Source organism: Seriola dumerili, unplaced genomic scaffold, assembly GCF_002260705.1.
Source record: "Seriola dumerili isolate Sdu_G_001 unplaced genomic scaffold, Sdu_1.0 BDQW01000149.1, whole genome shotgun sequence".
Classification (NCBI taxonomy): Eukaryota; Metazoa; Chordata; class Actinopteri; order Carangiformes; family Carangidae; genus Seriola; species Seriola dumerili.
Window position 1 is genome coordinate 15,590,688 of NW_019174404.1, and position 25,700 is coordinate 15,616,387.

Consider the following 25,700-nt stretch of genomic DNA (forward strand, 5'->3'; position numbering starts at 1 on the left):
AAATCTAGGCTTTGATATCACCGAGCATAACATAAGTGACATGGCAGATATGAAGGCCACAGTTCCCAGACTCACCTGCCTGAAAGTCTCGTCTCAGATTGGAGTTCCTATGCACGGTTCTCTGCGCCTCATTTCTTAGGACAAACTCATTCCTCTGTCGTCTTGCTCATCTGAAACACAGAAACACACAGAGAGAAGACGGACTTAGTGGCGAGTCTCTTTCCACAGCACTGTAATTTACTTCACGTAATGAGCTCCATGTTTGATAACAGGTGTGCCAGTTAAAGAGCAGATCCTAATCCCCAGCATTTGGGGGAGGACAGTGTTTGGTAGGCAGCACTACGTGTTTCTCACTGGGGTAAAACAAAAGCCAATGCAAGGCTGAAACAGAAGTGAAGCTGCTCCACTATCTGTCTTACTTTTCAGTAGTGTCTGGAAAAAAAACAAAAAAACATTGTTCATATTGGCAGGTTTGCAAAAAAAAAAAAAAAAAAAAATGATACAGCCAATATTCCAGAGATGAAAACATTTCCTCTCAAAAACTATGCAGCCCTGTATCAAGCAGGTCCAGTCAACAGCTTTGTACTGTCACAAGACAGCACAGTAGAGTAGTGCCACCCTGGCGCTTCAGTATGACTAGTTTAAAAATTCACTCCACCCCCCAAATTTAACTCTCCTCAATCAGGCATCCAAACCAAACATTAGTCACATTTTTCCACCTTCCCACAAGTAAATGACGTCGTCTTTGATCAGGGTTGGGAAAGTTTTTGAAAGCCGGCTACAGTTTGCCCGTCTGTTTATTTTTAAACTTTGGAATCCTAGCTTGCTCCCTTTTTTTTTTCACTCGTCACCGCCAAATTTGTCGGGGGGGAAGGATCCAAAACCAGAAACGGCTGAGGAGCGTTCTTGCGGAGGCACCGGGCATCTTCTCTGTCTTGCGAGTGTAATATAACCCACTTACATGGAAGGAAGGCTTTCAAATAGTGCTAACACCACTAAGCCTCGCAGCACACGTACAGCATGTGTAAGGTTACAGTGTAAACAGCCGACTGCCAAAAGCCCTAACCTTCAGGATTAAGTGATCTGCAGAATTAAGAGTTTATCTGCTCCTGCTTGGATGCACCTTGACTGTGAGGTGAGATTAAATGGTGTTGACTGAGTAAATGGGCTACTGCGAAAGAGTGCGTTTAATAAATGAAGGTGAGAAAGAAATTCCACGAGACTTGAACGATTTAAGTGGAAAGCACATGTAGCCCTAGACCCCAAAGTCCAAGGATGGGGCAAAAATCCATGCTAATGTTACAAAAAAAAAAAAAAAATCAAACATGACAAGGAGCCACACAAGGAAATTACTCTACCCTTATTTAAACTGTTTAGAATAAGTGTGAAAACGCAGCACCTAAAAATGTGGTGGAAACTTGGCCATAGACGTGTAAGCCTGGTAATGAACTTGAACCATCACTCTGAGCTGATCAGAGGATTAACTAAACACTTGCTTCATTCGTCATGAGTTAAGAGGGCGAACCAGAGAAGGAAGACATTGAATACAAGCAGCATTGATACCAAAAGGCGCTATAACCCTGAACCCGCCTATTGAAGCAGCTTTTTGCCACTAACACACTAATAATTTCCAGCTTTGTCATGCTACTTGAGCTGGGGCCAGGGGTTCACATGGACCCTGGGCAAAGCTCAGCCAATAGCGCTTTATGAATGCACGGTCAACTGCCCTTGGCTGGTCTAAGTATTTGAGTCCACTTCATTAACCCAGAAAGCTGTGAGGAAACTGGCATATTTTATTACTCAATTCCTCAGGTCCCCTTTACATCCCATGTCCATGCTTACTCCCCCAGAGCCCCAACTTTTATTAATATTAACAGTTTGCAGTGAAACTAGCAAGCATAGGAAAGTGAAGGTAAAGTGATTCAAAGTAGCTCTACATGAATGGAGAGTAACTAAACAATGCTCTTTCTGAGTAAAGACCCTGAAAGCAGCTGCTGACAACAGCAGGAGTCAGTGTAAAGCTTGTTGTCGAACTTGTCACAATGACTCGTTCTTTTAACACTACTACTGACGCTTTTCTTGCAAAGTTTATTCACGCAGCGCAGGGCTGCGAGTATGAAAGGCTCAAAGGCGTGTCTGCCAACACACAAACTTAAAGACACACACGTTTGCCTTCTGCTGCGAGTTGAACTGGAGTATTGTGCTGCTGTTTTGGGAGAACAACAAGACAAGTCTTCCTTTTAGCTGCAAACCACTGGGCCCAGTCTGAACTCTCCCCTCCCTCTTCCCCTTCAATGCTCTGTTCTCGTCAATAGGTTTCCTACAGGCCATCTGCTCAGGGGCCAAGGGACCACTGCCACCCCATCGCTCCTCGACACACCCCATGACCTGGCATTCTTCTCCTGCTGCCCCTGGGTGACTCCCACGTAAGCTCCATGTTTAGTCTGGTACTGGTTATGTCTTGGGTCTAACATTGAGGAATGAGCCACACCTCGACATGGTATAAACACAGTAGGTACATGAAGTGTTAAAGAAGTAACTGTCTTTTTCCTTTATGAAGACCACCGTGCATCTGTGGAACAGCAGGAAGCTACAACCTCTGCCTCACCGACGCAGCGTCTGGAGAACTACGCTTGTAATTCTGACCCTTGTGTCCTTGAATATAAACTTGCTGAAACAAAGCTGGAAGAGCAAACTATTGACACAGCAGTGTGAAACACACGATGATTCCCCCAGAGAATTAAGCCACACAGTAATATCATGATGCTGTTCATGCAGTTTTTTTTTAAAGCTACTCTACCATAAAGCCTTGGAGATACTCGATTTTTTCACAAGTTTTCCACAACAGTACATTCAATAAGCAATAACTCTGAAAATATGGATTAACCATATGCTTAATTAATATGTGGCTCTGATAGAAGAAATTATAAATCAACAATGCAAATGACAAATAAAGTGGCCAAAATAATCTCATACCATCAAGCTTTCATGTTTTTGAATTATTAGCCTGTGAACTAGACATTATGAGGTCATTTGTTATTGGTGGTGACTGTTAACACAATCACACTGCTTTCCTCCTGTCAAATCACAGCCCATGGGACTTGTCGCTTATCACTTCCCTCTGGCGCTGTGACAACTGAGCTCTTAAAGGAGCAGCGTACTTAAAGCTTCACTTCTTTTAAACACAGCCCCAATTCAAACTTATGCAAAATAACCGACAAGTTCGGCCAGCACAAAACACAACTACAACTGGAAGTGAAGAAGAAGAGAAATCAGTGTTATTGGAGCCAAAGACGAGGAGGACTCCTGCAGGGTTTTTGTCATATGAACCAGATTTAAAGTATCCTGCGGTCGTTTGCTTATGAGGAGAAATGTCTATCTATGAATCACTCGCTGAAAGCCTATATTACTGTGTGGTGGATTCAGCCAAAGCCACCAAACATCCATCAAAGTGCTTGTTAAGTGTCTTTCGGACTTTTTCATAATACATTTAGAAGCTCTCCGTCTGGCTCCTGACCAAAAATGACATGGCAGCCTTCTGAATGATTTATACACGTATGCCACTGCCATTCCAGAGTGATGCCAAGAAAATAAGATGTGTGTGTTAAAATGTATACAGTGTGCTCCCACAGAGCACCCAGCAGCATTAGCATGAGATACAAAGGTCAGACAATGTGGTTGAGTCAGTCAAACACACTTATTCCTATGAGTGAATGTGAGTCGGGCATAAAATGCTGACAACCCTGAAACACAGAGGGGCAGAAGTGATAAAGTCTGAGATTGTGAGCAGTCACTTTGTTCATTCACATGGCTACATGAGATAAAAACTAAAGTACAAACTGCTATCTGACGTTTACAGGTGGAAACTAAACAGCACTCACACATGCAAACACACAGTATAACCCACACCTGTGCATCTCAACAATTGGAAACACAATGCAACCTCTTCACCCCGTCCTCCTCTTCTTACAGTAAATTGTAGAAACAAAGGGAAAGAAAGATAAAACACAGAGCACACAACATCTCTTACCTCTGTGGCCCAGGCTTTAATCTAGAAGCTCTTTGAAGAGCTTACAAAGGAGAAATCTAGCTGGTGTTCTCTGATCTCAAAGTGGATTCTCCCTGTGAAGACTCGTTGAGTCTTAAAGCGACGCACACACACACACACTGCATCTGACTCACACACCCAGACACACTGGAGGACACGTGGAAACTCCCTCCCGGCTTCGTAACAGCAGCAAATCACAATCCTCCCAGGGTAACCCTGGGTAACAGAGCACCGAGAGGAAAAGCCAGAGAGCAGGGAGGAAAAAGTGAAAAGTTCTCAACAGAAGAGCTCTCTCAGAAAGAGAGGCAAGGATTTTTTATAGCACTCATCCATTAGAGTCTCCACTGCGAAAAACGCTCCACTACTCCACAGTGTTGTTTTTCCTATATCCTGCTTTTCCGTTGGCTAGGAGGAGGATGCAGGGCTTGTTACAGCCAAGGCGGTTTTCCATAGCTGTTTGAGGCGATTGGCTAAGACAAGCTGGCGTATAATGGCTGCAGCGCTGCCTGGGAGGCACTGGGGAGGGCGCAATGACTGGAGCTCTTGTCTGACCCTAAATACCACAATGACCCCAGGAGGAGGCCAGGGAGGCAGCCAGCTACTGGGGAGACAGAAAGAGAGAGAGAGAGAGAGTGTGTATATGTGTGTATTCATGAGTGTGAGCCAGGGAATAAGAAAAAAAGTTCAGTGAGTGAAGACAGAGGCTTGGTGTGAAAAAGAGCAGGGCCAAAGAGGAAATTACACAGGAGGAAACAGAGTTAGCGACATGGCTAAGCTGTTTGAAAGTTTCTCGGGGCCAGAGGGGACACATTTGCATCTCATTTTAAGCAGAAGTTAATTAAAGCAACAAGAAAATGAGTCAAAACTCCTATGGAGTTAGAATTTCTGAAATGCACTCAATGTGTTGTGACTAAGCCTCATCCCAGCAGAGACGAACACGAGACCGCCGTCAGTCTAAAAACACACGCATGCCTCCATTTGTCTATGGTTCACATAACTGTGGTCACGCAGTCAAACTGGACCCATTCAGAAAGCCACACCAGAACACAACACAGCATCAGAAATGGACGGAGCGTGCCAGAGTGTTCCCAAAAGCTGCTGCCGACTCTCTTGCGAGCCAGTTTTGTTTCAGAGCAACTGAGTGAAAGTTATTAGTGTTCAGGGACGTGTCACAGCACTCCTACAAATGGAAAACATGAGAGCCTGTGTAACTAGGATGCTCAAATCAGGTCCTTCTTTAGAAATTCCTCTTGGTCTGAATAGCCATTCAAAGTCATGTCCATGCCACGCTGTATGAGCAGCTGTGGAATAGTCTGCTGCTTGACATAGAGACATCAGCTCCGGGGCACAATATCAGCAGCGTTCACTGGGGCTAAACAACATTGTTAACAACACAATAGTCCTGAGCTTCTCTCAAAGCCCTTTGTCCTGCTACAGAGGGACGCAGCTAAAAGGTTCGTCAACAACACGCTCAGAGAGACTGAGAGGCATGAAAAAAGTGAGGCGCCGAAAAAGGCAGGGAGAGGGCAGGGAGGGCCGTTGGGATGCATATTCATACAAAGCAGGTGCTGGCTTTAATTTCACCCGGCCAAATGGTCTGACCCCTAATTAAGATCAATTAAGGCTCCAGCAAGCTCTCCAGAGCCAAATTAAATCCCTTTATATCCAAAATCTGGGCAGCTAACTCACTCATGCAGCCTATTTTCCATTCATGTCTTCAACTGCTGAACTAATCCTGAACCTAGAGGTGGAAGCTGAAGGTCACATTGCACTACATCATGATAATGACCTAATTAGGCAAAATACTGACGTCACATTGTGCGTGCGTGTGCCTTACTCAGGAAAATCCAAATGCAGCACAGGAAAAAACATAAATCAACAGAATTCACAGGGAGGAACTTAGGAGTGCAAGTGTGTGTGTCTGTTTGGTGACACAGGTTTCAGACAGTTTATCAGCACAGCTTTGATTTGGGATAATGCTCTCAAACACCAGGAATCCCCTACTGATACTGAGGCCAAGATGGCCCCTAATGGCCTTGTTGACACTGTGCTCAATAACTGCAGTGGGACAAAATCCACATCCCTTACACAAATCCTCTCTTCCAATTCATGAACAGCTAAACCAACATTGGGGAGCCCCGGTAGCTCACCTGGTAGATCCAGGAAAAGTCCGGCCCGGGCTCTTTGCTGCATGTCATTCCCACTCTCTCTCTCGCCCCTGACTTCCCTGTCATATAACAACTTGTATAATGGCCAACAGGAAAAGTATAGGTCTGAAAAAGTCACACTGGCATCTGGGAACGTGTAAAGAGCAATTTCACTATTTTTTGACATTTTTTACAAGGAATAGATTAAGAATGAAAATAAACATTAGTTGCAGCCATATTGTGCAGTGAGAGCAATAACTCCAGACGTATCCAGCAAACTGGCTCAAGCATCCCAGATGGATGCATTCCATTTACAGTATGTGTTAAACTGGAAGAGGAAGGCACCTTAACTTTCTATGCAAAATAGGATTTTTATCTAAAACATATAAATTATGTCACATATAATCTCAGACAGATTACTTGCAATAATCCGTGTCTGATGAATAACTCACACTGGTCTGGTGATGCTCATGGGACCGGGCTGACAAATGGGGTGGAGGGGAGTGAGTGGGGAGCCAGAGGGAGAAATATGAGTTTTCAGTCAGCATGCTAATATTTCTCGTCTCCCTCCTAAACAGCATGATAGACCCACTCTCATGGCTGGAGGCCGTTTGTGGTTTGATGCCATTGATTATGCTGTTCACCGGGGACTGCAGTCTGCGGCAATTTGTGAGCAAAACGTCCACTGGGAGGAAATAAATTGATCTTAATTGCTCATTGGAGCAGGGATTAGTACACTGCCTTATCCAGGAACAGTGATTTCAAACATCTACAGTCTGGGAATACATTAGAAATTATAACTTGGAGGGCCGGAGCAATTCGGGTTGGAGACTGATGGAATTTACTTCAGCTGGGATGCTTTAAGTCAAGGTGAAAGGTCAAGTCTTTTGTTGGGTCTTTCTACCACCCTCGATCCCACTCCACCTCCAAATATATTCTTCATCTGAACATCTTTGCATCTAAAAAAATAAAGACTGATGTCATATAAACTCCCCATATTACTTTACTTTACAGACTACAAACTGAAAGCAGTACAAATATAATAAATTTGTCTTTAATGTTCTGTGACATTCAAATCATTCAAAGGTTATCACTCCCACTATCTATCTTCCATCCCTCCTCTTCCGCCTCATCATCCATCTGTCCCATTCAGTGAAATCTCTATTTTCTGCCAGCCTCCCCTGCTGTCAGCTCAGTTCATTTTCTACAGATTGGAGCTCCTGTCAGCCCACAACAGAGTGTCCGACACCGACTTTAAATTAACCAGGATATGTCACCGCACGCAGGCTCTCTCTCCCTCTCTGTGTGTGTGTGTGTGTTTGTGTGTGTGGGTGTGTGTTGAGTGTGTTTTCGAGAGGACATCACCAGAGGGTTTGCTCTCTGCTGGCACCAGTGTAGAAATCTAAAATCAAGAGATGTGGTGTAAACATGTTCCGATTCTTTGTTTAGAGGAGACACCAACTCAGAACATCCTCAAGGAGGAGGTGTGTCGGTGTCTGTCTGCTTCTTCCTTTTTTGTGTGTGTGTGTGTGTGTGTGTGTGTGTGTGTGTGTGTGTGTGTGTGTGTGTGGCAGAGGGAGGAACAGGTTAACAGCTCTCATAAAAAGATGGTGAGAGTGTGTGAGATCTAGCAAACAGCTGGACGACTGCAGGTGTAAATCAGCTTTCCATCAGCTTCTCTGCTAATTAAGCAGCTTAATGGACAGAGGAAGGTTGTGCGTTGAGGGTTAAATCTGTGAAGGAAAAAGACATGCACACACAAACGGCATGTACTTGACCTTCCAGAGCTGCAGTATCTGGCTTCCAGACTGACTGATATTCCCATAATTTAGCTAGATTGATTTTCCAGTGCAATCAACATGCTCTCCAGCACCACCTCAACATCTGTGCACAACATCTCAGCTTTGTTGTTTGATCAGCTTCCTTCTATTATCACATAAGCTTTAAGATCCCCTGTCCTTAAGCTGCAGAGTTAGAGAGAAAATGCCCGGAGGTGGTGGTAAAACAGTGACAGGCGGTGCATGCGAAAAATGTGGAACCACAGTCTTTGGAAGCCACAGGGTCAGATAAGAGACCCCGAGGCCGGTGGAAAAACAAACAAAAACCCAGCCCTGCCCAGGAAGACAGGGCAAAGCCCGACAGCTTCCTTGCACAAAGGGGAAGGAGAGATACCTAATTATCTCCCCGCCGACATGAGATAGGGAAAGAAAAAGTGCCTTTTAGGAGGAGAAAAGGGAAAAGAACAACATCAGTTGTTAACCTTCAGCAAGGTCGGTTTGAATCTTGAGCATCATCTGTAAAGGTTCACAGTGACTTTGTATATTCTGCACATAAGAGTGCAGACGCCTGCATAATACAGCCGCATTAAACTCATTCGCAAACTGTATTATCTCCAGAGGAATTGACTGTGGCTGTCCTTTGTGCGCTGCCGGATAATCTGTCACACGCTACGTGGTGTGAGCTCTAGTGATTAATACAATCAGCCCGAGACTCACTCACTCATTACCATAGCAATAGCCACTGTAGTGTACTGTGGCGGGTCATGTGAGACACACTCCAGCCTCCCTAAGGTGATCCATCAGAGATCATTGACCATTGGAGTACAATATCCATCACGCAGAGCCAGATGCTAGAGGTCACACGCATTCACCAGAGGTTTCAGGGGAAACAATGAGGCACTGAGGATTTGGGAGCAGGTAGATGAGTGCATGTACAGTAATTTAAGCCACACATCCAAAACCACAGGCACACACACACAGCATCAATCACTGGACACAGCAGGAAAACAAAAACCTACGGAGGGAGCAGAAATCGATTCATCGGCGATTTGAAAAGGACAAAAGTGAATCTCTCAAAGTGCCCCAGGTGTAAACTTGCATGATAAAAGCTGCGCCTTTGAATCAAAATGGCATGTGGCTGGTGAATACGGCTCTATCTGGGGCAGTAGGGCAAACAACCAAGCCTGGCTTCGTACCAACACACACACACATAAACCACACACACACACCTGCTAAGCTGGCACATACTGCAGCAGGGGAAGGCCAAACAGTCTGCATCCAGATGCTCGGTGGGTATATATATGAGTGTGTGTGTGTGTGTGTGTGTGTGTGTGTGTGTGTGTGTGTGTGTGTGTGTGTGTGTGTGTGTGTGTGTGTGGCTCTTCGGCCCATCCATCACTGCCGCAGACATGCATTAATCCCTCTCTGCATTCTTGAGGAGCTCTGACGCCAGAGTTTGCCCTTGTGGCCTCCCCCACCCTGGGTGTAGAGCACAACCCGCGGCCCCTGAGCTGCATCTTCCCTCTGCAAGAGTAAAACTTTATTTGAAAATTTGTGTGAGCTGATGGATCACCAACATGTGATTTCAGCTCGGGAAAATCCAGAGGACAGGTTGACGCTAATGGATATGGTAATTCAAATGTTATCTCCCTTTGCCAAGGCAAGCATATGTTCATGGTAAACTACTGCTCCAACTGGCAATGTCCCTCCTTTTTATGGCCTATTAAGGGCCAAAGAGTGGATCACAGTCAGGCCAAACAGAACATGAATCACTCAGCTCGCTCTGATCTAATTCATCAGAGTTATTCTCTTGACCGTGCAGGTTACAGGACCATCTGACTGATAACACAAGTAAGTGACCTGGAAAACAAACCAATGAAAATGATAAGTAGGCAAGAAATACAAAATTAGGCATCGACTGGGTCACAGTAATTGCAGGCGCTGGCTCAGCACTTTCGCTGATGTTTATACACCATGGTCTTGTCTACTAAAGCTATTAAGTGTGACAAAGTGACAGGCCAAAGCCAAGATGACGCTTAAAATCTATTAGAGGTGGTTAGACTAGTCTGAGCCTGTCTGGTTGGTTTGCTCATGGTGGTCAAGGTTGAGACAGATAACAAAGGAGCTGAGCCATTAAAGGCCATTACCTGTGGCAAATTACTGTCTGTATTAAAGCCTGTCTTTTTCTACATAACCAAGACTGAAAGATTGCTTCTGTTAAGTGCTCAGGATGGATGTTACCTGGTGAGAACTAGCTTGCTGACATCCAATATGGCAGCTCAGTCAATACGGTGCAAAAATGTCCCTTTCAGCATGAGATAAGTCAGAGCCAATCGACTTGCTCTTCATGTGGCAAACTTCTCTTAATACGCCAGCACTGATCAGATTTATTCCGCCTTGTTTCAAAACCCTGACACTTAAAGAAATGCCTGAAACAAGTGAAACTGAACTACAAACAAGCAGGATAATCCCTCTCTGCCAGAATGGAGGATTAACTTGTTTAAAACAAATTTCAGGACTGCATTGCTTATTAGGGCTGACCTTTTTTTCGCAGCTGCGAATCCAGACCACATCACAAATGCATTAGACAGCGGAGGGAGGAATGCAATTTTCTTTCTGTTTAAACTGAAAATTAATGTGATGATTCACCGGAGAGGCTTTAGTATTCTCATCACGCTGTTGAGCCCCTGTGAGACTAGCATACATCCTCGTGTCTGGCGGAGCCGGAGTGGAGCCGGGCAGCCGGCTGTAGATGGTAGGATAAAGCGGTGGAGTTGTCAGCATCAGGTTGTGGACCTACATCAGAGCCCTGTAAACACAGGACGACAGTCTGGACGGCCAAATAAACCATCCATCAGGTGAAATCAACACTGTTTATATACACTGGATCTGGAGTCTAAATGTATGCATGTTTATGCACATGCAGCTTATAAATGCCCTTTAACACTCATGTAGCGTCTAATAAGGAAGTATCCGACTTACAGTACAGCTTTAGTAAACATAGTTCTGAGCTCACAGGCAGAGAAAGCTCATGTAAATCTTCTCTTAAAGTAACCGTCCTCTGACGTAAACCTTCTCACAGCTACTGGCTATCTACAGATGAGGGGAGAGCAACTAAAAGTCTCTGCTGAGCTGGCTGTTGATCAAAGGTGTGTAAATTCCCAAAGCAATAAACAGGTTATGAAATAAAACCAGCTTAGTGCAATCTCACTTTTACAGCAAAGCAGAAACATTATTGCTCCTGTTATCATTAACCAAAACAATTTGTTCTATTGCAGCTTCAAGCCCAGCTGGCCATGATATACAGTATCTGTAACCATGTACTGTCCACAGCACAGATAACAGGAGGGAAATCTGAGCTAGACTGTCTGCTCAGCATCCTGAGAGCACTGTTGATGGGTGAGACAGCTGGTGAGGAGCGAGGCACGCACGTACCCACACACACGCGCGCGCGCGCACACACACACACACACACACACACACACACACACACACACACACACACACACACACACACACACACACCACACACACCTCATCCTTTAGAGACACCAGTCTTGGGTGCCTGAGGTATCTGCAAACAATGTATAGGCCATTCTTTGTATGCAAAGAATTGTGCACACAGTCAAGCCACATTTTTCACTTGTATACATCTAAGTGTAATTTGATTAAAGCTCATCCTCTTCATACATTAGGCCACAGATTTGGAAGAGTCTTGACAGACTTAATTTGATTACAACAGCCAATAAACAGCCACACCTGGGTGAATAAAAATTTCAAGTGACCATTAGCCTTAAGCTGTGATGAGCAGTGAAGTGTGGCTTTTGTTTAGAGTGTGAGAAAAATACGACCAGACCGGACCCGCCCCGCAGAGAAGAGCTCAACGCTCACAAACAGCATCTTTTAACACCTGGTGAGAGTGTGTGTGTGTGTGTGTCTGTGTGTGTGTGTGTGTGTGTGTCTGTGTGAACGTAACTTTGTAAATCTTCTTGCCTCTTTTCCAACAGATCCATAGTCGGTACACAACCCGTGACCTAGTTTCTGTCCCCAAAACTGTGTCATGGGTTAACATGTTATTAATTGAAGTACATACAATTCGTGTGAAACCTGTTTTAGGAAATCTGCATGTGAGAGTGCACATTTAAGTGTGTACCACTGAGGTTTGTGCATTTATCTCCGAGTCCTTTTCATTTCAAGTAGAACCAGATTTTGACTCTTTAACGTTGTGGCGGGAATTCTATAAAGCTCAGTCTAAAGGAGCCCAAATGACAGAGGCCCGATTAGATTTCACCGTTGAATTATCACAAGAAATTAGCTGGGAGCCGTTATCGACCTATAATCCAGAACAGGTGCTCGACAAAGCACTCAAGAAGCAGTGTGCTTTGAGTGGGAAAGTTAAATAAACGCAACAACAAAGACTGACCTGTGCATGCTGCAGGAAAAACACCTAAACCAGTTTCTCGAGTCACGCGGATGCAGAGGCACGTGAGATAATTGGATTGCTGCAGAGAAGTCACAGAGAAATCTTTGCAAAACAAACTCCTTTGTCCTGCTCTGCAAAGCCTTCTCACTAAGGAATGTGGTTCATAAAGGCCGATAACGTAGGAACAAGCCAATGCGGGCATCTAATGGCACCTCATCTAAGCACATGGCACGACTCGGCTAAGCGCTAGCAGCTGTGCCACATGTGCACGGCTTTTATCGACATGATTAAATTAAGACCCCTGCCAAACTCATTATTATCCCATCCATACAGGGAGGCTCAAGAATGTCAATGAGGACCACGCTCATTATGTAGTCGTCATGCACAGTGCCCTGAAAAAAACAAGTACTTTCACACAATTACAGACAGTAAATCAACAGTATATTCCAGCAGACAGGCTTTCTTTTGTGACTCTGAAAAATTATAGACCAGTCTTTAATTTCTATCCTGTAAAATAAATTCCTCAACCAATTGAATTACTGCTCACAAGCAGACGCGACAGCCCGGTGATGTCCCATAGGACGGGCTGGAGGAATCGACAGGCAGATGCTCCGACCAGCAGAGGTCACGGAAGGTCAAGCTGTTCCATTATGAGAGGACAAGGGTGGTATTTATTCACTGCCGTCTCATCCTAAGCAGGGGTGGGCTTAGAAAGAATGGAGATGGATACTTAACCCTGGAGGCAAGCGGCTCACTACAAACCATCCACTGTCTCTCTCATTACTGGTGGAGATACAGAGAGAGGAAGGTATAAAAAAAAAATAAAAAATTTTAATAAAGACAGAAATTCATAGATTATGCAACTCCTCAATAATCAAGAGAAAATACTGCCACCCAGGCGGGATAAAGACAGAAAAGAATAATACACACTGCCAAGACTCATGCACTGCAATCCACTTTAAACAGCAATAATGACCACAGAGGCATATAGCGGTTTAAACAAACTAACCTGATCTGACTTGTCTGCAGAGTCTGTGAGACTGTTTTGTCTAAGATTACATCAAAGCGGCTCAGATGTTCCTCTGCACACAGCTTATAGAAGATGACTGTGAATTTTTCTTCAACATTTTTCACACTATGTATGAATGTATCTTGGCCTTGGACTCCCGTGGCTAGCCAGAGCCGTATTGCAGGGCTTGCCAAAAATCCCGGTCATTAAGTGTGATGATATAGATGCTGGTAAAAGATCGGAAAGAATGAATGCAGTCTTCTAGCTTGTTAAAATACTTGTTGGCTTAGAAAAAAGAGAGCCTGTGGCACTGTATGATAGCATGATTAGCAAAAGCAGCAGGCATGTCTGGGACCAACCATGAACACTTAGACAATCCCCCTTACACACACAAACAAACACATCATCCTTGTTTCAGAAAAGCGACTCACTGACTAATGGCATACTTTCCCTGGGCCACACTTAAGGTCCAATTGTGAATGTCTATGAAAAATATAAGGTTGAAATGCACTAATTCCCACTTCTTAATTCAAAATCTCATCAGCTAGAGGACACATGTACACATGAATCACCGAGTGAAAGGAAAAAAATCCAGAGTGAAATGATACATGAGGCTAATAATACAGCATGACTGTGTAAGTACAGCTCAGCCCAGCTCCTTTCACTGTCACAATCATCTTAGCTGTCAGGAAACCCCAGTTCCTGGTGTTTCTCAACTTTGTTATTATTAGTTTAAGCTGGGGCCTGCCAGTACGAACCTATGCACTGTATAATATCGCTATTAGAGTAAGAAAAAAGGCAACCGCAAGTTTCCAGTGAGGCCGATTTCTCCACGCGAGCAGACCGCAGGGCTTGCCGCTGGAGACAAAACCGCTCGCGCGCGCGCACACAAAATTACTACTGAGGAGCAGGACAAGCGCCTAAAGAGACAAGAATGGTTTTCAAAATAGCTTCAAGAAAGTATCACAGTCATTAAAGTTGTTCTTTTACAGTTAGAGTCTCTGCCAGGCAGAAACAGACATGTGGACTGAGAGAATTGGCAACCACCAATGAAAACTGTTGTGCTGTAGCCAAGCCTCAGCATGGACACCTGAGGCAAAAAAACAAGCGAAATTAAGCTTTCTAGCTGTTGTTTGTATTGACGCACAATATGGATTACAATAATACAGACACTGAAATGCATCCAGTGTATGTCCATGGGTTTGAGTGACACAACATCCGCCGATTAGTCACCAGTGAGGGCGTGCTCCTTGGATCACTAACCTCATAAAACTGAATAAATGATTTCACCCTCCAAAGGGGAAATGATTTATAATGAATGACTTCACCGCTGTACGCATTCACTTTACACCAGATCCTGTAACATGCAAGGCGAATATCAATGAGCATTTAAAAGGATGGTTGCTGGATGCAGAAAAATGCAACATTTCTGAAAGAGCCGGGTTTTGTCTTTGATATGCTGGCAGAGGGATTCCTAGCATGAGAGCAGATGAGTTAGAGATCAAAACTTTGACTGTGTGAAAGCCAACAGGCGGCTCGCTCACACACGGCTACTCCATCAACATGGATGATGAGAGAGTTACGCCGTGTAACACAGACTTCTTATTATTCAGCTAGAAAGAATGCAAGCAGAGGAGCTGCTACACAACATGTGCGCCGCAGCGGACCCCGCATACTTCAGCAGGATATGCACGTCCCTTGTAGTTGTGAGTCAGTTGTTCCCATTTCACCATGGAGAGACAGTCTAAACTGCAGACACTGCGCTCTCACACATCACCCACATCCAGAGGGATCCATCTGGAAATGCCAACAATGGTCCAGTTGAGTGGGTCAAACCACTGGGGAAGCTTGAGGGGTTGAGTGAGATGATCCGTACTAGCTGCTGTCCTCGCTATGGCATAAAGTCTCATGACTAGGTCAAAGGGAAGGGTGGGGTCACAGTGCAGCAAAGCTCAGGAAGCCCTAAGGCCAAGTCATGACCATCTGAAGGCTGCTTTCAATTTTTTTTAATTCAAAGTATCTTTTGAATAATGTTCTATTGTATGTGCCATAGACTATGGTTAAAGAAACTAAGGAAACTATGGTTATGATATTTACCTTTTTAAAGGAATAGTTAACATTATGGGAAATTCGCTTATTCACTTTCGTGCCAAGAGTAAGATGAGAAGATCGATACCGCTCTCGTGTCTGTGTAATATTAAGCTGGAGGAGATTGTTCGCTTTGCATAAAGAAAGCAAATGAGCGTATTTCCTAAAATATCAAACCATTCTCAAACTCATGTCATGCAGCTTAGACGTTCCATACGTGAGAACCTTTCCTGGACAGAGGAACCAGGAGCAGATCAATCGCAGTCTATTAACCAAGCAGTTCACTTTCTTGGCTCCAGCACCTTTAATAACATTAGGATCGAGCTGCAGACAATTTACGAGTCAGCTTCTCCAATGACAGTTGAATGTCAAATACCATGAATAGCCTCTGATATCCCTTGTACACAGAGCACACACGTGTCTGCTGTGTTTACAGCAGCGTGGTGAACTGGTTGGCCTCCATCTCCTCCTTAATATCACACCACAAGGTTCACAGATTCAGTGTCATTGTGTGGAGCCTCTGTGAGAGGCGAGTTTTTTTTATAATCCACTGACATGGCTTTGAACCCACGTTGGCTAAACTGCTAAAACTTTTAAAAAGCAGCATTTATGAGAGCCTGGTGGTATATGCCGTGACACCGTTTGGGGAAGGAGATGTATTAATATTGCAGGACTGTCTCAGGTTGCAACAAGCTGAGCAGCGACCTGCACTCTGCGTAATCTGCTTGACTTGGCAGCAACCCATGGAGGAACCTGCTAGCGGTAATACTGACCTTCTTGACTTTGTATAAATACAGTACTCGTATACAGTACTTGTGTGTTTGTTGTTGGTGAGGTTATTCGATAAGAGTGATTCGTTTTGGCTTGTTTCAAAGCAAAAATATGCCAGGACAGGGAAGCAACCGTGTGCCACACAATTTCACCTGCAGGTACATGGGTTGAGAAACTTTTTTCTGCTTAACTGCAAGTATTTCTCCTCTAAACAATAGGGTAAAAAAGTCTAGACCGTTCTTTGCACCTGCTTTTGCACCTGCGTCCGTCAACTGTGAAAACCACCCAAGCTATGGACTGTGCAGCCAGGGCGGCATGGAGAGCTCGCCAGGCAGTGTGAGCTTGTTGGTCCCCCTGTGCCAGAGAGGGTGAACCCTGGGTTAAAAAGCTCTTATATAACAGCCGAGCAGAGATGATCTTGGCGCTAGCAGAGCAGAGAAAAGTGGAACTGAAAGTTTCTGGAAGATGAGGGAAACCCAAGTTGACGGTAGTGAGTAATGGAGAAAGGCTAGTAAATCTTTGGGCATCCAGAGGGTACCGTAAAACTAAGCAAGCCCACACACAGGTTCTCCTACTGCGGCCTGGCCCGACACGCCGCTTGACTTCCCTTACCACTGGGGATGTTATGCATGTTTTACACCATATTCCTGCCATTTCAGAGGCATTGACTGCAAAAACTGATGAAACTGATAAAATGGTCCTACAACTACTGTTTCTTTGCTCTTATCTTAATGTGCTTTACAGTAAGTTCCTTCTCTCACATATCCTTTTCCTTCTCACAGCCCGTCAGCCAAATAAGCCTTGACGATGATATCACCCCAGGAAACAGGTTATTTGGATACATTTACCTCTTTGGAGAAAGGGATTTTCAAGAAAGGTTTAATTGAGCATGTTCACTGAGTGGATGCCAGGATTGTCGTTGACCTAAAGCAATCAGGACCCTGTCTCTGTTGACGCTGGCCGGACGCCAAATGACTGAACCAACATGACAAAGGCCTGGAGACTGAAAAGTGGAGAAAAGAGCTTATCTTGCTCGGAGATCAAACCACCGACTGCTAAAGCAGGGAGGGGGCTGGACAGGGAGAGGAGTGCTAATGAGCCTGAAAATGTTCCTCAACATAACACGAATACGACGGCTGCCAAAGACCCTCCAAAGCACCTCACGTCTGTCACAAAGCCCAGGAAAGTGTGCAGATAAGGTCACATCATGTCCCATGCAATTCAGTTGAGCGAGTTACTAAGCAAGCGAAAGAAGGGAAACAACATCAATATCTAGGGAGACTGAAGAGTTATAGCAAGTGTGTGTTGTGATGGCTGATATATGGCTGCGAAAGATAAGACTATGATGAATGGACTGTTAGATACAGTTGGGTCCATGTGTGGTCACTGATGGATTTATGTACGTCTCAAAACTCTTTCCCATCTGCTATTTATAACTTTGCAGAACTAAGATTTATCACTTACTCAGGAGAACATATTGTGATGGGACACTAATCAGGCTGTGGTGATGGAGGGATTTGTAATCTAATTTAACTATAAAAAAGAAATCCGTCTCGCAGATCAGAGAGATGAACACTGCTTTGATTATTTAACATTTGATTCTGAATATGTTAACACAAAAAAAAATAAAAAATAAGGAGGCTGGGCTTCCTAGATTTCATCAAAAACAAAAGGACAGTCAATCTCCACCCACTGATGAGCAGGTGGGATGTGTTGGAGTAAATGTGTACCCAGAATTTGCTTCATCCATCACGGAGGACAATGTGAGACACATGGCGCCAATTGAACATCCCAGCACCGAGCACTTTGGCCTGTAGCACCAGCTGTGTTTGCCTTCCCAATAGGACAAGGATAGTAAGTGAGACCTTATGGCTACTGGACCGAGGTAGGGCAGATCAATCACAATTTCTATTGTTATCGGGATTGACTGGTAAGCAGGCGTAGAGCCAACAGAGGAAGGGGGTAGAATGGGGTGTTTCCATGCAAACAGGGCCGTTGATTCCCCGAAGAATGCGGCAACACGTGTTGTCGTTTGAAGCAGCTATCAGAAACAAAATATATCAGTCTTTGTTGCACACAGACATGATGCAACTCGACTGTTTCCAGCTTGAATTCATAATCAAAGGCTCCAACAGGATTCTACACACAGCATCAACGTGCTGAAATAATATGCTTTGAGAATATAAGATCACAAACACCACAGCTGGGTTCTCCATAGCAGGCGTATTGTCAAGATAGCAAGTCCAATATGTGGATCAGTATGCCAGCAAATAGCTTCTGTACCCAGTAACTCCTTGTCCTCCCCGTCTCATTGTTCATACATTTTGATAATCAAACTACTCCTTGTGCAGCCACGGCTTTTCAATCACTTGGTGGGGTTCAGAGTGCTGAAACAGCACCTTCTCCAGACTGAAATATTGTATGCCGTCTGCTATGCTTATAGGAATTACATGCACTGCTACTCAACTGCTACCATGGGGGCTGTTTGCCTCATGTACACCAATCGCCACATGATTTATATGACCATCAATAAAAGGATGGTAATGGCGTGTCTTCCAGTTATTTCTTTGGGGTCAATGAAAGTCTGAATCACAAGTGAAGTCGTCTGGCACTGTTTAAGAGCCACCTCATTCCCTTGTTCGCCTACAGCCCAATCATCTGCTAGGTAACTCTTAATATGATACCTTTGTCTGACACTGTAAAAGCTCCCGCCACCATTTAATCTTCATTTTTGTGTAAACCTTACAGGCCATTTTCTCTAGCAGGTGACCCAGAAGGAGTGCAATTCAATTTAGAGCTATACATTAATCTTCTCAAAGGCTGGTGCGTTGTGGCTGTTATGAAGAGCGTGAATGGGTGCGTCGGTTCAGCTGGATGGCACCACGTCGCCCCTGCTGAGCTGGACAGAAGGTTCCTGTTTGTGCAGCAGAGGAGGAGATCTTGTGCTGGAGCAGATACACAAAGTGCAGCTGACTGAACAAATCCCTCAAACTGGATGGCTGACCGTGTGTGTGTGTGTGTGTGTGTGTGTGTGTGTGTGTGTGTGTGTGTGTCCGCCAGCCCAGTAGCCACAGCAAAACAAGTTAAATTCAGAATCACTGAATTATGCAGCACACAAGGTACAAAGCTTCTCTTTGGGCTGATTTTGAGTCACAGGGCTGAGGGTTATTATTTTTGTCCAAACTGCCGCTACAGGACAGGACGGGGAATGTCAGCATCGCGTTGGCGATAGCTCTCTGACCTGTAGTTGTGTGCACCAAGAAGGGGTCAAAGCCAGTCATGTGTCTCTCGGTGAGTGTGGTAGCAAATGAAAAGTGTTGGCCAACATGCTGTCAACACCAGCTTTTAGTCCACCTGCTTTTTATAGCAGCCACTCCAGACGCTGCTGGCCGCACACTACCGGCAAACACGTTGAAAGCCAAATATAATCTCAACCGCAGCAGTAAGAAATAGAAACATACAAGCCACTATTATGCCTTGCCTGACATGGCTATTTAAAAGTAGAATAAAAAAAGCCTCGAAAGGGCATTTCATTGTAATCGAGAGTCAGAGTGAATATGTGGAGAAATGGAAAAATGAAAGTTTTTTGTTAATTTCAGTTTGATCCATTTCAGATCCCTTTGTCTGTGGTTTCCCCCTGCAGAGCCTCTCTACCTAGAGACAGTAAAAGGCCTTCATCCCCGTGTGACAATAAGCACAGATGTTACCCATGCCTGATAAGTCACATGCACGCCACCTTATATGGAGAAAAATGTGCCGAGGAGAAGACATGAAACATTGGCGTTTTTCGGCCAGTGTGCTAGCACTTGAGAATTAACGACGACGGGCACTCACACACAGCCTGCGCAGAGGAGAACAATTCCTTTACTCACTCGACGAAGTTCCTCGTTCACACAGAGCATCAAAGTATCAAAGGCAAGAAGAGTGCTCTTTCCACAACAGCACAACTGTTCTTCTTCACATATCTCAACAAAGTTACACAAAAAGCAAATCAACTGAGTTCAAAACAGATCGTTTCATGGGGGAAGTTCCTGTGGCAGTTATGTCACTGTCTGATGATGTTACTGAGCCCTTCAACTTAAATTAGACGAGTGACGAGCTGTAGATGCCTGTGAAGCAACTCAGTGCCACCCAGAGAGGGGGTAGCATTACATCTCTCTTTTGTCACTGGTAAACAACTTTGACAATTGGCAGTCCTGCCAGCTGAGAGGCAAAATGTGCAACACTTGGCACAAAAGGAAAAGAGTGAATAAGCAAAGCAATTCACATGTTTTCCACTAAAAAGGAAATCAGAGGCCACATTCAATCAATATCACTCTGGTTCAAGACCCCGTCCCAACCCGGGAAAAACAGAACAGTAAAAACATAATGTTCCCTGTGGTCGAGGATTTCTTTGCCACAAAAATGTGAGCCGTATAGGCCAAAATATCTATACAGTGCCTCGGCTTCTGACCCGTCTCTGGGTGCACACATGAGAACAACAGCAATTATGTAAGTAAATAACTATTTCTGTGTAGTCCATTAAACAGGCAGGGAGGCTGAAATGCCTGACGAAATATAAACCAATCACACCGCATGTTTCCCCCTCCAGAAAAATAAACAAATCACATTCTTGGGTATCTTTCCTCTTCCGCTCCTTCTGGGCTGAGTCTAATTCCCATTCCACATGAATGGTTGGTGAAACTTTACATGGTATCAACTTATCCATCATTAAATAATCATTTATCACATTAATTACCATTACCATATCACATTTCCTCGAGATTGAACTTGGTAGAGCTGTGAGAATACTGGACTCCAGCCTTCAGACAGATCAATGACCAGGCCAGCCCGTCCCTTTAAGTCAAACATTAGCCTGTGTTTTTATTATTACAACCCTCCCCAGCCGCGTGCAAAGGTAGCAGGACAGCCACTCTGACACCTTCATGTGTGGGTTTCCATGACAGAGGGCCCACCATGCCAAAAGGCATGCCCGGCCCTTCCTCCTGCTCCATGGCTCTGTTTGCTGTGGGCAGGCCCTTCACTCCAGGGGTCTTTGGGGCCCCTTTTGTTGCTTCTGTATGTGTCTAGAGAGCCCTTCCACCCCAGCGCACAGCCAAACGACAATACAAGTGGAGGATAAATCACATCCAAACACAAGAGCAGAGCATACCCCAGCATTTAGTGGAATGACCAATGCCCCCAATTTCTTAGTTCATAAATCAGAAGGAAGAAAGAGAAGCAATCAGCAGCCTCCCCAACATGGATGGACACTGCTGTGGACTACATGTTGAACATCTCCACACCCATTGTGTCAATGGAATGACACCCAGATACCTTTAGTATGGAGTTTTAATTCATTTCCAAGGCTGAACATAATGACAGGATGCAATTCATTTTATTTATCAAAGCAAATCATAGTTCACATTGCACAAAAGATTTAATAACACCCATACTGACCGTTTTAATTTCAGATGATCATAAATATAAAAAGGGAGAGGTCATTCTGTCTCTCCAGGACAAAGCACACTGATGAATAACTATAATGTACTTTTTATACTGTGACAAATGATGTTAAAACTCCTTTCACTGTGAAATTAGTTGTTATCACTGACGACAATCACATGTCTGTGCAGGAAAATCTTTTCTCTCACGGCTCCTGCAGCCAGATTTACTACACACAACGACCAATGAGAAAACCCTGGTGAAATTCATTACGACTATCATGCAAACATGCTCAAACTTGTGTTTCACAGACACGTTTAAAGTGAATATAGTGATGCGTTTAGGAGTTAAAGCGGACAAAGCGCGCGCACACACACAGATGAACGCTGATGAGTCCTTTAAAACCAACGTGACTGTAAAATAAGTTCGCTTGCAACTTACCGGCTAATGTTGCCTCTGATAAAACATTCTTCGCTGCGTATTCACGTGTTCCCTCTTTGCGAAAGCTATATATAGCGCTGCTGCATTTAACAGAAACATAAAAAATTGGATTTTCTTGGAACGTACTTCCACGATTCCTCTGTTTCCAGACCAAATGTTCCTGGGACGGAGCGCCAAGAGACTGCGGACTCCTCCCAGACAATGTGGGGTTAAACTCCTCCTTCCCACGGACACTTAGAGAGGGGAGGTGGTGGCCGCGCGCTTCACTACAACATGCAGTACCTATCTAAATGTATCATAAAACACGGTAAATCAGGAGAAGGCAAACTATGGCGAGTGGACCTTCAGAGGTCCCTCGGGGAGATGTCACGGTCCTCAGCTAAATCAAATAAAGTTTAATTACATGACTGTTTCTCCTAAATGAAAGGGGCACTCAACTGATTTCGTCATGAGAAGGAATAGGGTATACAGCTGTAATGGTGACTGAAATAAAATTAAGCCAGATGATGTCATCAGGGTTATTTCAGTTTGGGCATAAGACTTTTATTATTCTTTTATTTTTAACAGAAAGCCTCCTTTATGAACTGGAGGTATGGGTTTGACAGATATGGGCATTTAGGAGGCAGGGGAGGCTTTAAGGAAAAACGCCATCGAAGTGCACTGTATGGGAAATGTAGGACCCAGTGTGGCACCTTGAGCCATACTGAGGACCAAAGTTAGGATTTCTCAACCTCTGCTGCTACAATTTTAACCTGTTTTTTTTTTTTAAATCTCTCTTGTAAGTCATACACCTTAATGGAGGTGTAAAACTAAATAATAATCTAAACAAACTAAATAATTGGAGCACCCTTTTTTTTTTTTTTTTTAATTAAGGCTCAGATTTAGAGCAACAGTGGAAACAGATAGTAGAAGCATGCACAGCTGTGTTTATAAAAACACTGGATGTCTGCTAAACAGATCTATTCACACATTTGTCAGGCCATATTTTCCACATGGACCCTTCCACACGTGGACAGATGATAAATTTTATGTCACAGGGACACTTACAGACCCCTGTAGACATACACATGTGGAAACTATAAATCAAGCTATGGTGTTCTGTATGTTTGTTTATTCACAAGTTTCACAGCAACAAATGAAATCTGATATTTTTGTTGTCACTCATGATGAAGACAGACAGAATATCTTAAGTGTGATTTTTTTCTACATCAGGTTTTACTGTTTTAACTACTTATCGACTATAGATAGATACATACACCTCAGTTCTGCCCTTAGGTTCTCATTCAGGTGTTTTTGCTTGGGAAAGTGAACAAGGTGAACATATTTTGCATAACACTATCAAACCTGTCTGTCACACGGATAAATGACCTGATCAGAAGAGTGATAGGAAACAGGTTTTTTTCAAATAGCATGCAAGTGAAGAGGTTGGTCATTGTTATTCTTGTACCTAATGTTTAAGTATTCATTCCTCCCTTTCATTTTCTCTCTATCATTCTCAGTCATCCTCATTGAAATGCCTCCACTCCCTGATAACACAGTTGCAATGAGCAGGCCTTCCTTCCCACAATCTCCTTTGCGATGCTCGTAAACCTGGTGTTTTGTAATGTGTCTCTTTGGCCAGGCGTGTCGGCCTGGCCAGACCCTTCTAATCTGCATATCAGCCTCTTTACAGCTGCTACAGTGGCGTGTGAGCACAGTTCCCTATCTCTCTCCTGCCCATTGTAGCAGCAGATACTGTAATGCTCTGTTCCTTTCATCACAGACCCATCAAGATCTGTCTACACAACAAGCTGCCCCCCCGTCAAATTTAGCCACAGGGTATTCAACTCCAGTTAGCCAAGCATATTGTTTTGAAAACAACAAAATATCTAATTATGCGTCTACAGTCAGTGTCAAGGGATTATGCATACAAACAAGGTTGTGAATCATCGAGAAGAACCATCATGTTGAACTATGATTACTGCAATGATCCACTGGGTAAATGTCTCTCAGTTTTACCAGTGACGTGCTACAGATCTCCACCCAGTATGTAATGTTGTTCAGTGTCACATCCTGGAAATATTCTAGCCACATAGAGGTTCTCTGTGTCGTCCGGCAGCAATCAGGAGCTCTGGTCACTCCGCATCTCATTAAATATAATTGACTCTGACAGACATCCTGCCACCCATCCTCCTGTTCTGTCTGTCTGCTGGTCTGACAGGAGTAAACAACCCAGACTGCGCCTTTCCCATTAACTCACAAACAACTGGTTGATAACTAAAGATAGCTGAAATATTAGTATTGCCAGTTTATTGCTTTAAAACACATCAGGGAGCAGAAAAACAGTGAGCTCAGCTAACATTTCCTTTTTTTTTGTGCTGACACACAAAAAAAAAAAAAATTTCCACAGACACGCAGACAAGCATGGGCTCATACACATGTACACACGGTCACACACTTATCAACACCTCAGTACCCACTCCCTCTCTTAAATGAGCCTTCTCAACACCTTCAACTAGCCATCCTGACTGTCACCACTTTGTCCAACCATTATGGCCATTCTAATAGGGTCGTGAAAGCGATTGTATGTGTATGTGAGTGTGTGTTACTGTATGTGAGAGAAAGGGAGGGGGTCGGCAGATCCCCTGCTAAGTGATTTTCTCACCCTTCTCACCGCTGCCCATTGTACAGTGTGATGCGGCCATTATTACCACTGTATGAGTTGCAGAACTGCGAGGGCTGGCCTGTTCAGTGTCTACATGTAATTACCCTGCTCATTTGTCATGAAGCCTTTAATGGCTGACTGTGGCTGGGAGAAAATCTTCTGTACAGTTGTTTGAAAGGCTGGCAGGCTGGTGTGGAAGGTCCTCTGCGGTTGTCTAGAGGGGAAGGTGGGTTTGTATGTGACAGCGTCCAGAAAGCACAAGGATGGAGTTGTCATGCAGTGTGTGGGTGTGTGTGTGTGTGTGTGAAGCAGACAGAGGGAGGGCTATAATCAGACACTCTCACGCCACACCCTGAAACAACTCCTTACTTGTTTCTAAATACAGCAGCCAACATTAAAGCATCCACAACCACGAAGAGGCAACTGCAGCAGCTCAGACAATAGACAAAGGAAATCTTTACGCAGGCAAGGCAATAGAATGGTATGGGTGAAGATAAGGTATGAAAAAGCCAGGGCATTTTAAAAGGCTTTTAATTGAGCATGACAGGTCTGATCTAAGTGATAGCTTGCAGACTCCTGAGGGCCTAACTAATGAGAAATCAATGACGTCAACGAGTCAACTGTGTGTCACAGAAGCCAACCTCTCACGCCAGTGTTATTCTGGTCTTTGAAGCATGCACAGAGCACTTAAAGCCGATCATTTATCTTCCTGTACATGTGATTAGCATTAGGACTCCTTTAGTCCTTCTTCCTGTAAGTCTGTAAAAATAAACTTTTTTTGAATGAATTCCTTAAACTGTAGACCTGTGAAAACGATTCACCAGAATCATCACCTACAGTCTCATTTTGTGCTGAAACAAATTCAGCAGTAGGAGATGAAAGTGATGCTTGATTCAGAGGACATACTGTATACCTGTATTAATATAT

The 25,700-nt window shown here is 44.1% G+C and overlaps 1 protein-coding gene across 1 annotated transcript in view; it reads right to left on the reverse strand.

Moving 5' to 3' along the window:
- Positions 1–115: 115 nt before the first annotated feature.
- scaf8 (SR-related CTD associated factor 8) overlaps positions 116–25,700 on the reverse strand; it is a 67,761-nt gene continuing 42,176 nt past the window's right edge. The window contains exon 21 of the mRNA XM_022751205.1: positions 116–170. The gene's annotated coding sequence lies outside the window, so the exon portion shown is untranslated. The remainder of the gene's footprint in view (positions 171–25,700) is intronic.